Raw genomic sequence first — 17,351 nt, forward strand, 5'->3', positions numbered from 1 at the left:
ATGCAGAGAGGTGTGTGTTTAGAAACACAATGATCTTTCTCCCCTTTTTAAGAGATTCTACTGTTCAGCATTGGACTGTATTTCAGTACTATGAAAATGGTGTGCAAAGCCAAAGAAGAAAATGAACCACTGGCATATACCATTTAGAATCCAAAAGGGAGTTATTTCTGACATCCTGTAGCTGGTGTAGTCCACAATTTCTAAAAATACTGCAAATATATTTTTTAACTAAAATATAGGCCTAGCAGAGTGGATAAAGTCACCTGAAAATGTCTTTAAAATTTTGTATCATACAAGCAGTAAAAGACTGTCTTGTTTTTGCTGGTGTCCACTTTTTATATCACATGTTGACAGAGTGGCCACATGTTGTTGAAGTGGTTTGAACTTGGCAACAGGGAAGCATGGAGGTTAAAGAGATTGTCCTTAAACTGAGGACTTGAGCTCACCCCACCATATCAACAAGCATCTGCACTGCTCAAGTGTCCCTGAACTAATGCACCCAAACCCCTGCCAGCTGTGGGGTTGCTGCTCTGTGGCTGACCCTGACCTCTGACCTTCCAGTGGAAGCGGCAAGAGAAAAGACAGGGATGAAAAAATGCTTAGTTTAAAAAAAAAAAAAAAACAAAAAAAAAAACAAAACATAAATCTACATCTGTTGCAACAATGTCTCTGTGGTAGATTTGGTGCAAATGCAAACACTGTAGCTGCAGAATGAATCAGATATCACCAATAGATGGATCATCATATTGATGAATCAAAGACCACCCACATTTATTGAGTAGGGTGTCCTGATATGAGTCCCTGAGTCCTGTAATAATCAAGTCTAAACCAATATCTGTTTATTCATTCATGTTTCTATATATAATACAGCTGCACACTGTAAATCTACAGACAGGTTTTTTGACAATTAGAAACGTGCTGTCATTGACAAGATTTTTCTGTAGTTGTTTTATCTCTGTTGAAGTTGAGACAAGTCTTCTCTTCATTTCTACTTTCTCTGGTGGGCGGTTCATAATAAGAATGTCAGGCTGAGTACTTGAAAAAAATATTTTCCACCAACATTTCCTTCCGGCAGGCAAAAAGTTGTGAGACTTGAAAAGGGGCCTCACTCTCCTTCCACATAGTTTCTCTTCAAAAAACAGCATAAATACAGAGTGCCCAGTCCTGTACATGACTCAGTATAGGAGCGTACCATAGGAAATGGAATCTGTTTCATATAGAGGGGTTCACTCTATAGGTGGCACAACAGGGAGCATGGCTTTTACCACCAGCTGCCTCTCAGCGGGCCTCACTAACAGCTAACTGCCATAAACTCCAGTCAAGTACAATACAATACAGCAAAACCGGCACTCGGCCCAGAGCTTAACATGTACAAACACACACTCAAAATCCCACCACTCAAAAACCCAATGGCTATGCCATATGTTTCCTCACATGGTGGTACACAGAGACTTCTGGCTCTGTCACCTTTGACTAGATTTGTTTACTGAGCTATATATCGCGATAGAACCTCTCCTCGAGAGACATATAAGACATGGTCGATGACTACGTCGATAGAACTCAGTCCACCTATGTTCTGACAGAAAATATGATAATGAGAATAGCGCCATGCCAATCATGTGGCTGGAGCAGAGTTAGAGGCACATCAGGTTAGGTTGACGCACACAGCACAGAGCACAGGAGTAACACAGGAGTAGCAGCACATGTGCTAATGTTTTGGATACTGCAGCCGTGCTCAGCAGTACGTCAGGAGTAGGAGCGAGATAAAAGAGAAAATGATGACAGAAAATGTTCACAAAAACTCGAGCGACAGCGTTACCAAAGAAGATGCCCTAACGGACACAGCCCTGATTGAGAGAGGACCAACAGGTACAGAGAGCCGGTAGAGAGACACACAGGTGATTAAAACTGCGGGATTTGGGATTTGTGCCAATAGAAAATACAAAATACAAATACAAATCTGACTTAATGTTAACTACTATTTGCTCTCTTTGTCTCATCTTTCTCTCTCTCTCTCTCAGCTCAACCGAGGCTATTGCAGCAGTGGCAACAACTGTCCCACGGTGGGCCGCCACCATAAAGTGTATATAGCGGAGACGCTGCAGACATAAAGTTGGCGTCTTGGTCATAGCTCAGTTCTCTCAGTCTCTTTAAAGTCGTCGTATCACCGTCATAACACCAGTGTCCGCTCTCACGACTAGCATACAGCTCTACACCAGAGCAGAGAGAATCGGAGCGACTCATATTCATACTCATCAAGTATCTAACTCCACAGTTAGTTTTGCAGTTGGGTCATTTTAAGAGCCTGATGCTCTGTTTCTCCTGCAGTGCTCTCTGTGTGAACTATCAGGCAGTTAAAAAAAAGTGTAACAACTCGTACATTGACTCTCTTTGAGTTGCATTAAGGTTTTCCCCACTGATTCATCAAATAGTCGACATTTAGGGGGCAGCCCTAAAATTGACCTTATGGTATCTTCACATCTCACTCAGGAATAAAAAGGAGTTCGACAGATATAGTGATTTTATTTATATCAAGATATATCGATATTGACCAATTTTTCCCATATCGCCCAGCCCTAACTGTGGCACTGTTTTTCTGTGTTTTAGCTGAAAAAAAAAAAAACCACTGCAAACAACATAGTATCCATAGGTTATACTGGGCCTCAGTACAGTGCCATACAATACAGCAGGGTCACAAAATATGAAACATGTACGAGAGAGAAGGGAGCACTCTGATTTTATTCAACCAGATGCCTGTATGTTGAACAAATGAGCCTGAAGCCATCAAAAGGATGGGGGGTTCTGAGCATGTATGTGCATTTATGTGTGTGTGCCAAGTCTGTTTGAAAGATACTAATGGTGTGTCCCAATTGGCTGCAGAAGTATGCTACACAGAGGGACTAATGTGATTGGTTTGTATGTGGCACACCCCTTGACACATGCCCAATTACTCACATAAACATTCTCACAATTGAGAAGCTATTGCTTCAACCAATCTGCATAAGTCTCAACAACCATGCACTTGCTGCATCATATTCAACAAACTCACAAAATGTAATAAAACTTTTCAATATGGATTTCAGCCACAACTCTGTCTGCAGTCTATACTAAATATTTCAACCCAAAGAGATACTTTTATGTTTCTATTACAAATAAAATATGAAAAATCTCTCTTTATCCAGAAGCGCTTCTACTGACTTGAAGATGCATGTTTGTCTTTGATTACAGCTTTCAGATTCCGTCCAAGCTCTGTATATAAGAATATAACCAGCCCATACCAAAAAAGTAATTTTATAACTTAAACTTAACAGTGAGTAATAAATCATTAATAAATTATTAACATCCCCAACACACTCTAATGTACATGTAATACAATGCCCTTTTGTATAATTTCAGGCTCCACTCTAAGGCGCTGAGCTTTCATTTTTTGACAGCATACAACCACATTTATCGTTCACAGCAAAACCAGATCAGGGTTTCACACCTTCACACACGCCCACTTACCAGCAGGAAAAGTGCTGAAGATGCTGCTAATGGCCTCTATGGTGTGCCAGTGAATGTGCAAGTCAGGGGGAGGGCGTTTAATACAGCTACTATAACAACAGGGACTAAATACAGGTGGGAACCCTGGCTGACTCTCTCCCTCTATCAGGTGGTGGCACACATAAATACAAGCACATACATACACCGCAGTCTCAAACACACACAGATTCTAACATGGGAAGAGACCAGAACAACCCAGCTGTGCAAACAAAGAATATGTCAATGTAATTAAATGCTGTGGTAAGTCAGCACTCACAGGAACATGAAAATGACTTGTCCGTTAAAACATATTTCCCTCCTTCAAAATTTCAAAAAAAATGCACACATGCACACACACACACATGTTAACTGTTGTATTTGTATTTGTGTGTGTGTGTAAATACATGCAAATATCAAAGAAACTCACGAGTCTCCACTTTGTGGGCTGATAATCAAGAGCTGTGTTCCTCACCAGAGTTACTTGACCAATACCAATACGAATGTTTGGAAATATACCTGGCCAATAACCGGATGGTCTACAAGCTGTTTGCCACACTTACACAAAGTCTACATGTAATTTTAATCTTTACTGTCATGAAACTCCTAAAATTATGAGAAACAAATCCCTGTTTTATTCCTCTAATTTAGAAGTGATTACGTGGACTGAAATTGAAATATGGTGTCTGATTAGATTAAAATTCCATCTATTTGAGGCGATATTCAAATCTGTTTTGACCCAAGCCTGGCCTCCTTCTGTGCTCCCTCCTCTGCCGCCAATCCACAACAGCAGCTTTGAACTTTAGACCTTGTTTTCTAGGCAGAGGATGAAAACGTACAGGCCGTCAGCCTGTTGGCAGACTGACAAGGAGACGGAGAGGGAGGAGCGAGAGGAAGAGAGGGGGAGACAGAGAGGAGCTTGTAAAGAAAGGAATGAAGTAATTTAAAAAAATTAAGGCGGGAACTGAGGAATGAAAGGAGAAAGGAAAAGAGAGGGACTGAAGGGGTAAAGGGGGAAAGTATAGGAGGCAGACAGGGAAGAAGGCTAGTGAAAGAAACAAGAAATGTAGAAGGGGGGATGGCTGAAGACATACAGGTATAAGAAAATTAAGAAGCAAGCCAGTGAGGATGAAGGAAATTAAATGATGATCAACTCTTTCCACTGCACACTGGGTGAGCTTTCTTCTAGTGCCACCCTTGGGCCAAAATGTCAAGTTTTGCACACAACTTGTAGTTTTTCAAATGTGACACTCAGGAAATTGTCCTCATACTTTACAGCTGTTTGTAATGACTGTGTACAGCAGAAGTCTTTCTGAGCCCGAGGGTGTCACATGATCTGGCCAGCGCTGCTACTGGCAGCATAGTTGTGATGGCTTAGTGAGAACTGAGGCTGTAATGTACTGAGTACAAAGTGTACACAATGACAAACAGTCAACATATTTCTGACACTGAGCTCTTCATCTCTTAAGTGCATTTCATTGTGTTTTGTTTGTTTAGTGTTAAAAGAACATAGAGAGATGGGAGATATACGCAAACACGTGGGACAGAAAGCTGACAATGCTTCCTGTTTATCACCAATTATCATTTGCAGCCTATAGTTTCAACATGTCATTAAATATGCTTAATATTAAATTTCCCAAACCAAATCTATAGCTTGACTAGGACAGAGAGGAAAATCTCTCTTCCTACATCAATCAATACATTCTTATTGATTACTGACCCAGAATATGTAAATAAGGGCGACGGGACACCTACTGATTGACTTCCTATCCTATCACGCAGTGTCAAAGTAGGAATCCTGCAGCAACATCGTGTACAAGTGAGCTTCACACAGACAGGCCGATAATAAAGCAATACAGGAATCCAATGCAAAGTTATATTAATATAATAATAATATTATACTATAATATTTCTGTGTGAACAAGAAATTTTCACCATTGTTACAATGGATGGCTGTAACTGTTACCTGAATTTAAAAGACCAAACATTTCTGAAGTAGTTTTTCTGTTTACAGACAATGTCTGACTGTTTTCAGCTGGTCCTACTGTACCTTGTGTTCCCTGCCAAAGCTTCATTAATTCAGATCTGACCCCTTTTATCACAATGCAACTCTGCCAGATAACCTACTTTTAATGGGGTGACTGTTCCTCTGGCCTAATGCTGTATATGACTTGCAATATAAAAAATGTAATTCCTATAATTGTAAGGTTGATTAAAGTATCAAGCATAATGTTAATGTCATACTGCTGGTTGCTGATTCACAAAGCTTATATTTTCACTGTCATTACTTACAAACCACACAGAGGAACCATTTTCCCTAATGTTCTGTATAACAGCAGTGTTTTCTATGTTAGATTTTGCCATAGAAACAATGGCCGCCTGATTTTGAGGATGCCTCTGCCTTCCCTCAGAGGTGGGCCAAGTGAAACAAATAACAAATTAAAACAGGCTGTAATTCAGACCAGATCTCTGATGACGTAAACTGTGATCTGGTGGACAGCAGAGAGAGGTGGTAGTGAGTACTGGAGCTGCAGAGCAGAGTGGGAATGTTTATGTAAGATTTTGTATGTCCACATAGGTGAAAAATGTGTCTGAGGTATTAAAAATAAGGTTAATTACACAAGATCCAAAAACTCCACATTCAATCAATTAAGTTTCTGTTTCCAGTGAGATATATTTAACATAAACAACATCAAATATGACCTTGTCCTACTGAGAAAAGCCCACCCACTAATTCTACTGACAAGCATTTCCATCACATAAAATGCGGCATACAAATACTAAACAGATTCATAAGTCAAACTCTAGGCAAAAAAATTTCTAACAACACTAATTATTAGTTCTCTGAGGATCTGCGTGTGCCTCCAATTCACTGTTTCTTGCTTCAACTTGTTAACAACCAGAGGAATGGCGAAGGTCACTGCCTCATTCAGGCAAGAGAAGCTGTCTTAGCATTCATCCAGTGAGGCTGTCAGGACAGAGAGTGTCTGTGTGGTCTGTGTGTGTGTGTGTGTGTGTGTGTGTGTGTGTGAGCAGCAGCTTTCAATGACCACCTCTGCAAAAGCAATTGGACGTGTGTATTCATCTTTTCATGGGGGATAAGAATATACCAAAACCACCCAGAGTAATGAAAATTACTCTAACTACACTCTATTACTCTAATTACATTCAATGAAAATCAAATGAGGAAAATTGAAAAGCTTGTTTTCTACTATCTCACAGCCATAATCTCCCAGTCATTTAAGGATAAACATGCTAAACTGCACAAAAAATGCAGTACGTTACCATTAGATCTGGGCCTGATGAAATAAGAGAAAGCATTCTGCAGCATATTGAAACACTGCATACACACCACAAAACATAGCCCCACAATGTTAATTAGCTTATTCCCCTCATTCACATATAGTGTCACTATAGCTCAGTTGGTTGCCACGGCAAAAAATGTCCAAAAAGAAAAGGTGTCTACAGCTTGCTTAAATCGTTTGACCAGAAGACCAAAATTGAAAATGACAGAACTGTTGTTTTTTTATTGTGTAAATATCATAATTTTGACAGTAAAAGTGTATACCTTGGTTAATACTGCTAACATGAAGTCCAAAAAAAGTAAATGAAATGTTTGCTGTTTGTTCCATAGTTTCTGTTTTCTTTGTTTTTATTGTCTGGTTTAGTCCTCGTCTGGTTTGGTTTTGGTTAATTCTGTTTGGTTCTCCAAAATGCATGCTGATTTAATTACCAAACAGTAATAATAACTGAAAATGCCTATTAAAGAATACTAAATTAATTTGCTGGCATATCCTGTCATGACTCATACGTTACTCATGAAGGACAGGTTTACAACTCCTTAGTAAAAACAAAACAACAATAAATTCGGGGGGAAAGAAATTCTCTTCAAGTATCATTTCCTATTTATTTTGACTTTCTGTAAGTGTGTTGTTATGCTGTAGGTGACATCCCAATCTCCTTATAATGAAAATTATGCTGTATGTACTGTATATATACATGCATATATTTGTAACATTACCACTTAACACTGAATCATAGCTTTGGCATAATGCAAAATAACACTGACACTGATTGAGATGAAACCTTCAGCTGCCTTTGTTTGAGACCCCAGAGGAATAAACAGACTTGCCAGGAATAAATAACAAAGTCAAAAAATTATATCTTACATAAAGGAAACAACATCACATCTAACCCAGTCCAGAGGCATTGGCAGCAACAACTGACCTTTCACTAGCTTGAGAGAGCGTCCTCCATTTTCCTCCCAGCAGCCAAACACAGTAGCTGACAGTTAACACACCTCCAGACAAAATCCCTCTGGGTCCAGAGGTATAAATCCCACTTCACGCTCTTCCTCTGCTTTCCTTCCTCCCATCTAATTCTAGCTGCTTCAGTGATACAGTTAATCACTGATACGATTATTCGTATATGCCTTACCTCTCCTTTAACACCTTGACTATTTCTTCCCACTACTCCCATCACATCAGATCCCTTTATTTCCCTTTACCAAGAGCCTCCATATTGGATGCAGCAAAAACAAATACAGCCTGTAGCTATGTCAGCAATGGCAAGTAGTGAGGGCAAAGGGCCAGCAAGGTGAAACCTGAGGGTTAATGGTTAACCTGATAATTGGGGTCAGCAGGGTGAGAGCAAACTCCACAAATATAGCACAAGCCATCACCGACATGAGGAAAGAGTTCAGGAAAGAGAATGAAAGGAGGGGGTGAGAAGATGGGAGTAGGAGGGGTGACAGATGGACAAATAATTCGGAAAGTTAAGAAGATAAAAATGCAAATGCAATAAATGGTAAATAATGAACAGCGAAGAAGTAAAAGGCAGTGATTCAGTAAAGTAAGAAAGTGAAGGGGGCAGGAGGACGGAAGCAGATGGAGAAGAGATGTAAATGAAGTTGAAAAATAAAGAAGCACAAAACAAGGTGCAGGAAGAAGGCAGGACTGAAAGAGGAAAGAAGAAGGGAAGCAGAAATGAGAAAACAAAAACAAAAACAAAAGAAAGAAGAAGGATTCCCTGAACTCAACGGGAACCACTGGGCAAACATTTTTACATTTTGACTTGCACAATAATCTCAGTGCATATATGATGTTGTCAAATCAAGGGAGCGTGATAAAAGGTTATGAGAGTTCAATAAGACTGTCAGCAACTGTTTTACAACCTATAATTTGGTTAATTTTCCAAAAATTTAAAATTAGAAAAATGTGTTAGGCATCAACACAAAGGCTTGATTCAAATGCAGATGGAGGTCTTTGATGTAGCATTTATTACAGCCATTTTGATTTTTTGAGATAAATAAGCTATGAACTGCTGCATCTTGGCAGTACCACACCCTTTAATAGAGCCAGTACTAAGTTCCAGTTTATAGTGAGATGGATAATAAAACAGCAGACTCATCTTTTATTTAGATCTACACTGAAGATAATCATCAGCTTTGATTTAGTGTTACTCATCCAACTCAAAGTTGGAGGCCATTTTCTCAAGATTCTAGGTTAATAAAAGTTTGTACGTTTGCAGTTTGTTGCTGGGCACATAGTGTACAGCTTTATCAGAGGTGAAAATAGCTCTGCAGCATCTAGTTAAGGCAGTAACAGTAAACAGTAAAGTTGTAAGCAAGCAATAGTACAGTTCTCTGTAACCCTGAAGAGAAGTGTATAAGATGAGAGATATTTGCTGTAGGCTCATCACTACAAGGTTATATACAGCCATTTGATGCACTGTTCATATAAATATTGATTAGAGCAGTTTTAAAGCATGTTCAACTATCTTAATACAACAAGCATAACTTCTGTCTGTATTCTCACTGGTATGAGTAAATTACTCTAGTCCATAAAAAACAAACTAGGATTGTATGGCCTTATTTAATCCATTCTGAGCCTTACTGCTTTTGAACAACAGTGCCAAGCTAAACTTACATCAATCTGATACTGAACAATAAGAATACTAACAGTATGTCAACATGAGACAACTAGTAATCAGACATCCAACCACCAAAAGTCTCCCTTGGAGACATACGACCTAAATAATGAGGTGGATGAAAGGTCTGGTGACTCCTTTATATTAGTAAGATTGGCCTAATGGTGGAAGCCACATGACACTGGAATGCTGTAGGGCAGTGAACGTCTGGTACTTGGAATTTCCTAAGCCTCAAATAGCCTAAGGAAGTCCATACCAAGATAAGTCATTTTAAATTAAGACATACTGAAAATAAGAGGGCATATGGAGGGTAAAATAGTTGAGAGGTATATGTATGTATGTATGAGTACATACATCTGATGGTGATGGACAAATCCAACCAGAACACTCTGATGCACCTTCAACTACTTCAGAAGCACAGGAACTGAATAATTTAGGAACTCCCACAGTTTACTCTGGTTAAATCAAATTCAACCATTTTAGTAACCGAACAGTTTCATGTATCATTAATGGGTGGTCTTTTGAGTTCAACCACTGTATTTGACCTTTCCCAAATAATGTTGATATATGGAGAGCTCACCTAAGACCTGCCACAGTGAATTACAGCGTGAATTGATAGTGGATGCAATGACACACTGAGCTAATGGTCAATCTGATATCAAAATAAGTTCAGAAGATACTATGCATTATACCTTTAAGTGTCTTGACAGAGAGAGACAGCATTTGAGATTTAAAGTTTTGTTAAATAAAAGCTGATGCCTAAAATCCCGATGGCAATCATTTGTTGAGTTTTTAAGACCTTTTTTTAATACTGTTGCATACCTTTAAGATAACAAATTTTCCAACTCAGATATACCATTATGCTGGTGTGAAATTAAACCCATTTGCTGATCAAACTTGCACTAAAGTCCAAGAGAGGACACAAGAGTCCTTGTGATTTCATCACACTGTCACAGTCCCCCCTGAAAAAACATTTTTAAAAAAAGGGTGAGGGTTTCTCTGCCAAAATCTCCATGTCAAAGTAAAAAAGGCAACAGTCCAAAACTAACATATTAGCTCACTGCCATGTTAGGTGCTCAATGTGCCCAGGCAGCACTCTGAAGGAACCTTCTCTCACTTTACATTCACTTAACATTCTTTATAGTATCCAAAACAAATTCATAGGAAAATAGTTTCCTTTCAGTAATATCAAATAGTTATTGGATAATTACAACATTAGCTGAGGTCTGTGTGGCATATCTAAAATATCTGAAATTGTAGTTTGTTTCTCTGGTAGGACAAATGCCTACAACTCGCATAACACACAGACCATTTCTACCCAGGGGCATTTCTTATTGTTCATTTCCATTTGGGAACAAATCTGAAAAAGTCAATCCATGTCAATCATGTCAATCCATCCTGTAGTTGTGTAGTGACATTTCAGTCTAGGCCAAAGTGATGGACTGACCAGTTGACAGACAGAGACTCTAAAGCCACACTGCTTGAATAGATAACAAATGTGATGATTAAAAAAAGCTGACAAGCATGTGGTGGTAAACTGTTACTTATCGTGGTTGAATTGAACGGTAAGATCACTTTTAAGAACCACAGTGGGGAAGCAGTCACCCTTGTCAGAGAAAAAATGAACTATCACCCTGCTCTTGGAATCAAAACAATAAAATCTCTATTGAGCAAGTTTCAGATTACGTTTTGTATTAGGACTTGCTAGAAGGATCCTTTAATTTTCCGATTTTCACTTGGACTTTAGAGGGAAATCCAACCCTGTTCGCTCCTAACTTGAAGGCTTTGTGTACTGTGCCTTGTGTGCGGGGAGGTCGTTTGTGTAGGAACCACTTTGAGCCAAAAGTAGAGGATAAGCCTGCCCGGTATGCAACTCTAGTCCACAGCTCCCTTCACCATCTCTAAAGGCAGAAAGATGAATTCCTTTGTGTATTATTTCCACGTGTTAATGGCAGTGAGTGGTTGATTGAGGAGAAAGAGATACAGTGGTAAACACAGCCACCCTTTGCTGTGTACCACTTAGGTGCCAAAACAGAGTCTAAAACTCAGTGTCATGTCACAACCATATATTAAGAGACCATCCTCCCAAAGAGATACACAACTTCATGAAAAACATGTTCACGCCTCCCATGTTTTCCTCTTCCAATTGCAGTTTCCTGTCATTCTGCAACATGACACTGTGTACAGCTGCCAGCATCACTGTTGAGCAGGTAATAATAGTTATAATAGCAACATTAGACCACTTTATCTTCCACCACAGTATTGTGGGGGGGGACTCCTCCCAGCTTGTCTAGACTGCCAAGTATGCAGGTGTAAATCAATACACCTCCCGAGTCCATCTCCAACACACGCACACACACTCATGAGTTCACATTTAAACTTCACTGGAATTTGGAGTGTATTTAGCAGCATGTACTCAGCAAGTTTTACAACAGTTAAACACTCAGTTCGACAAGAAAATAAACAAATAGATAACACTGGATGGACAGAAATCTATCAGATGTAAGAGCGCCGCCTCATAAAAACCAGGTGACTGCGATAGTGGACATGGTTCAGGGTCAGGCTAGGGGTTAGGGTATAATAAACTGAAGTGACGGATCTTGAGTTTGTGCTTGAAAACAGACTCTTTCACATTCCCTGATGTGGCTTGGCAAGCTGTTAAAAGGAGAGGAGCTCTGAAGGAGAAGGGCCTGGCACTCAGTGAAGCAGAAGGGCCTCTTACTGAAGGAGAAGGGCCTGACTTTTTCAAGATAATAGGGAGTGTTAAATATCCAGCCACTCTTTCTCATAATTTCACTTAAAACTGTTGAAACCAGATTTTTTCAAGTACTGGCTACAATTTGTCTACAGTTTTATAATAGGACATAAAAACATTGATATAAACATTAACTGTACACTAACACACATTAAAGAATGTAAGACATAAAGCTTAAAGCAGAATGTTGCTTATAGAAATGGAGAATGGATGCTGCAAATGGGATGCAGGACACAGAATTTCAATTGTATGATGCAAGTCAGACAGAGGTGCACTGCAAAGTTTGGGCTATCTACTGTTTGGGGTTATCTGCCATAATGACTTACTATTTTTTGGCACCATATTCAATTAAGTTTCATCACTATGTTGCAGAAATACGAGACAGCTGCTTTGTGTTTGGAGAGGCAGAATCAAGTTTCACTTTCAGATTTCCCACAACAACTCTAAGGTGTAATCACACAGGCCTCAATTTTTAATGACTCTAATCCAAGCAAGATATCACAGCTAAGCACATGGATACCTGATCATTCACACACACACACACACACACACATCCATGCAACACGTAGGTCCTGCAGGGACTGAGGATCAGCCAGCCACACCTTAAATCTCTGGTCCCAAGGTAGGTTAAAAAAGTAAAAATAATAAAGATCATCATTTGCATACATGGTAAAACTGATTTGGTTTGTATTGAATTTTTCATTGTTCTATATTTCGGTCTAAATTTTTCCAAACATTATTCCCCTACTTTGTAGTTTTTAGCAATTTGAAGTAAAACCAATAATTCAATATTAAGTAGTTGTTTTGTTATTGTTGCCTTTCTTATGTTTTACAGTGTCACAGTGCAAGCTGGTGAGTCAGAAAGGAGAATACAGAGAATTGCAGCATGAGGTTAATGAATTAAACAAGTGGGACAAAAATTTAAAGCAGTGGTACAGAAATGCTTTGAAATGCTTTAAAACAATGTATGGTAACTGTATCCTAATTCAAACACTGAACTGAATAAAGCATAAAAACAATATATATATATTTTTTAATACAGTGTGTGAAAGTAACAGTAAAAAACAAACAGAGGAAGTAATGTGGTGGATTGAGGTCACAAATAAATGTGTCCTAGATGAGGTGTTATCTTGTTTACATCAATCCCTATATCCTCAGCTAACAGGTAAGTGCAGAAAAATTAAACAGAGTTAGGTAATATAAGCTGTTAGAGATAAGTGCGTTCATGTTTCTCCATAGAGGTCCTGTCAAATAAAGGCATATATGTGTGTGTGTCATGTGAAAGATGATGATTAAAGAAGGTGGTATCCACTAGTATCCACACACAAAGTCTTTCCTTAATGAGTAGTGAAGTTTATATATATATATATATATATATATATATATAAACACACACACATATGTGTGTGTGTGTGTGTGTGTGTGTGTGTGTGTGTGTGTGTGTGTATACATACATGACAGTATGTCATTCATAATGACTGAGTCTGAACATATCTGTTTAAACGTGTGTGTTCTCCTGGTAATAACTAATAGCAGTGGTATACTGCTATTGGAAATACACTGCGATAGATAAAAGACAAATACAGATGAATTCTGTACAGTAGCATCATCTGTGAGAGGCATGCACATAATCTTATATGAGTCATGGTGGGGAAAGAAGTGGTTACAGTGCAGCAGCCAGGAAAGAGATTAGCCACTGAGATAAAAGAAGAAACTCTCACAGGCAGCTTAACGGAGTGCAAATGGCCTCTTGAAAGGACTCCTTCAGACCCAAACACAAACATAAGCTTCCATTCAACCTCTTTTATCTAATTCAGTTTGATTCCATCAGTATTTTGATTCAATCTAATACATCTTGCCACTAGTCTAATACTATATCAATTCTTTACTACTCAGTGTCAGAGAACTATTCACAAGAGTTTTCAAGGCTGGTATCATCAACACCATCAAGCACAGACCTGAAAATAAAATATTCACTGCTTCCATGAGATCATAAAGGTAAGTTTGAATTGAGCTCAGCTTTAACTCATTAATGTGAGATTACAGTCTTACAGCATCCTGTGTGAGGAGCCATCACACTGTGCCTTCAAACAGAGGGAAATTCCTTTTCTGAATGTCATACATTATGAATGGGTTTTATAGATTCTAGGATCACGCAACTTGTTTTAATGCTAACTCTATGTACAATATGACATGATAACATCAAAATGGTTAAGGTCCCTTCACACCCTTTTTAGTACATGGATTTTGGTGATCTTAGGGGTCACTCCAAAACTTGAGCAAAGCAGTGCTGGATTGAGCTGGGTGGATTTTCACCCCCATTTTAATTTGGAACACAAATAGCAAATGCTTCGAACTAACTACCACATATTTCCCATGGCTTGACATGACTGAAAAGCTGCTGTTGTTTGATTATCAACCAACAGATATTCAGAATCATACCTGCCACCTCATATGCAATGAATCAAGCAGCACACCAGCATGATACAAAACTTGCAGCACTGCTGCACTCAACTTCAACACAAGCACAGGCTGAAATAGCCTAAATGACTAGAAACACCTTCACAGTAAAAATCTTCATTATCTCCTCTTCATATGACATGGACTTGAGCCTCTATATTTGTGTACCAATAAAGGCTGGTTTCTTTTTTATCTATATTGTATACTGTTCATCACATTTTACACTGTAGGTATTTAAATTTCTCCCAGGAAATCAATGGTGCAGTTGGTGTAATGCTAGAATAGACCTAAATACTTTAATTACTAAAACTGCTAGCAACCAAATATCAATCTTAGATCCATGGGCAAGGTGCTAGTCGTTAGCATGAGCCACATGCTAAGAAAATAAGACTTAGATTGCTATAATCAATATTGTATTCTAACAGTAGATTACTTATATCAGAAAAGAGCTGCTCATAGTAATTAACCTACAGATAATTATGTAGATATAAATTCCCCCTCAGTTTTACACCAGTTACAGTTCTTAATGTCTTTCAGCTCTTTGGTTTAATGGCCTGCAACTTCACTGTTGTGGTTCAATCTCACCACTCTGGTAGCAATTTTTTCTTCACCCACAGAATCCACTGTGCACTCTATGTCCAACACTTAATGACCAACAAACTGTGAATGGCAGACTAGATGTGAACATAGTGATGCATTTAGCAGCATGCCATTTCCATCGGGTTGCTGAAATTACAAATTAATGCTAATGTAGCTATATATCTGCTGAATGTAGAGTCAACTCTTCACCATATCAACTTTATATGGCGATAATAGGCCAGGATTGTGTTTCTACTGCCCCCAAGTGGCCAAAAAGATCAGTTATTGTGGGTTTAAGGAGAGAGATGGAACTCATCACCACTTACAGAGACAAACTGTTCGGAGCTCACAACATACTGAAGAACTACGACCATTTCAGTGTAACAAACCACGTATTTTAATCTTATGCCAAGTAATTTCAGAATACATGTTTTGGTCTATATAAAGAGGGAGAAGAGGGTTACATAGGGACAAGTCCATGCAAATGTTTCAAGTTTAACCACAGTCTGCCCCCATTATAAAATTACACCAAATGTGAAAACAAAAAAAGGGAGTCTTTTTCCACCCACTACCTGGCATCCATTTATGAGCGAAAATAACAGGGCTTGGTGGAAAACAACAGTGTCTGACAGAGAAAATGACTCATCTCTCGCTCCATCCCTCCATCTCTCGCTCTCTCCCTTGCACATCCTGTGCATAAAAACACAGCTAAACTTGAATGAGCACATAGACACCAATATACTGTGCACAACACACTTACACTCTGTTCCAAGAACTGATGGAGCTGACAGACATAAAAGTTCAAGAAATAAACCGTGTCCAAATGAGATATAATATACAGAACATGTACAATTGCTTTCAAAATGTTGTTTTTTAAAAAGAAAATGAGCAAAAGGGGAAAAGAGGAGGATACCAATTTTAAAGATTATTTCCATGTAGTCATGAGGGTGGGATGTCCATAACGCCAACTTTACTTGCCAAGGTTGTCTATGTTGCTGTGGCAGCTGAGTTTGCCTTTGCCATCATCTGGTGTATTCTGACGTCAATATTGGATGATGGAGGAATGAGTGATTTTCTTCTCTCTAATCAGGGACTTGTGGGATACATTCTCAAACCCAGTCTGCTACTGAGGTTCAGACATATTTTGAACAAAAAATGTAGAGAATAAACACACATTTCATAATATGTTGTCAGTTGATTGCTAAGGAATTGCAGCAGAGGCAGGCCCAGGCTGCTGGGGCCAACCTCGCCAGGGTAATAAAGCTTCAGCTCCAATTCTAATACTGAGCTACAGTGAATTTCACCATGAATATTTTGCAGCTTTTGTTGTTTTGTTTTACTGAGGAGAAATCAGTGTGAGTAACAGTCAGAGGCCTGAACAGCTATTAAATGATAATGTGAAAGAAACAAATAGATCAGATGACTACTGAGAAGATGATGTAGTGTGTTGCATTCTGGTGCTCGTAGACATGTGGGAGAGCACCGAGCAGGAAAATAAATCTTGCAAGAGAAAACATGTTTAACTGTCCATATAAATGGCACCAAAGTGGTTACAGATCTGAGGACCACCAGCCTGGACATTCACACATTAAAAACAAACTGCCTGTTAAGCTGGTTCTACGAAAACAACTGCCTAATGTATTCAAGTTCTCCTTGTAGGCTTCTTATACCAAGTTCAGAAGACACAGGTGTAACTTTCATATTTTCTTTGGTATCAAATAAAAGTAACAACCACCTATGTATCAAAAGCAATATTTGCTTTTTGTTATTAGAACAAGTCAAGTGGCACTGAACTACAAAGGAGTAAAAGAAATCAATTAAATATAAATTTGAAAGCTGAATATTGTCAGTATTAAATTGCAATTATAAAAATCTTTTCAATTTCTTTGCTCTCTACCCAAAAGGTCACATTTCACAGTTCTGGTTTCTAGAAACAAATTTATTCTTGAACTAAGATGCAGTAGTATATTAGAGTCAGCAGAATGAAAAATATACATGTTAGAGTGTGTGCAAAGAACACTTGTCAGATGCTTGTTTCTCTTGATTCATTACTTGGATTAGATCAGTTCCAGCACGGTGTCACTGATTGTGTGTGTATGTGTTTACAAGC

The 17,351-nt window shown here is 38.7% G+C and overlaps 1 protein-coding gene across 2 annotated transcripts in view; it reads right to left on the bottom strand.

Moving 5' to 3' along the window:
* Nucleotides 1-17,351, bottom strand: part of LOC108882657 (vitamin D3 receptor A) — a 71,236-nt gene that overhangs the window by 34,139 nt on the left and 19,746 nt on the right. Inside the window, exon 1 of one of the 2 annotated variants that reach the window (XM_018675302.2) lies at nt 7,747-8,100. The exons of the other annotated variant lie outside the window; for it this stretch is intronic. The gene's annotated coding sequence lies outside the window, so the exon portion shown is untranslated. Of the gene's footprint in view, nt 1-7,746; nt 8,101-17,351 lie in introns of those variants that run through there. 2 annotated transcript variants of the gene reach the window in all.

The sequence above is a fragment of the Lates calcarifer genome, linkage group LG6 (assembly GCF_001640805.2).
Source record: "Lates calcarifer isolate ASB-BC8 linkage group LG6, TLL_Latcal_v3, whole genome shotgun sequence".
Classification (NCBI taxonomy): Eukaryota; Metazoa; Chordata; class Actinopteri; family Centropomidae; genus Lates; species Lates calcarifer.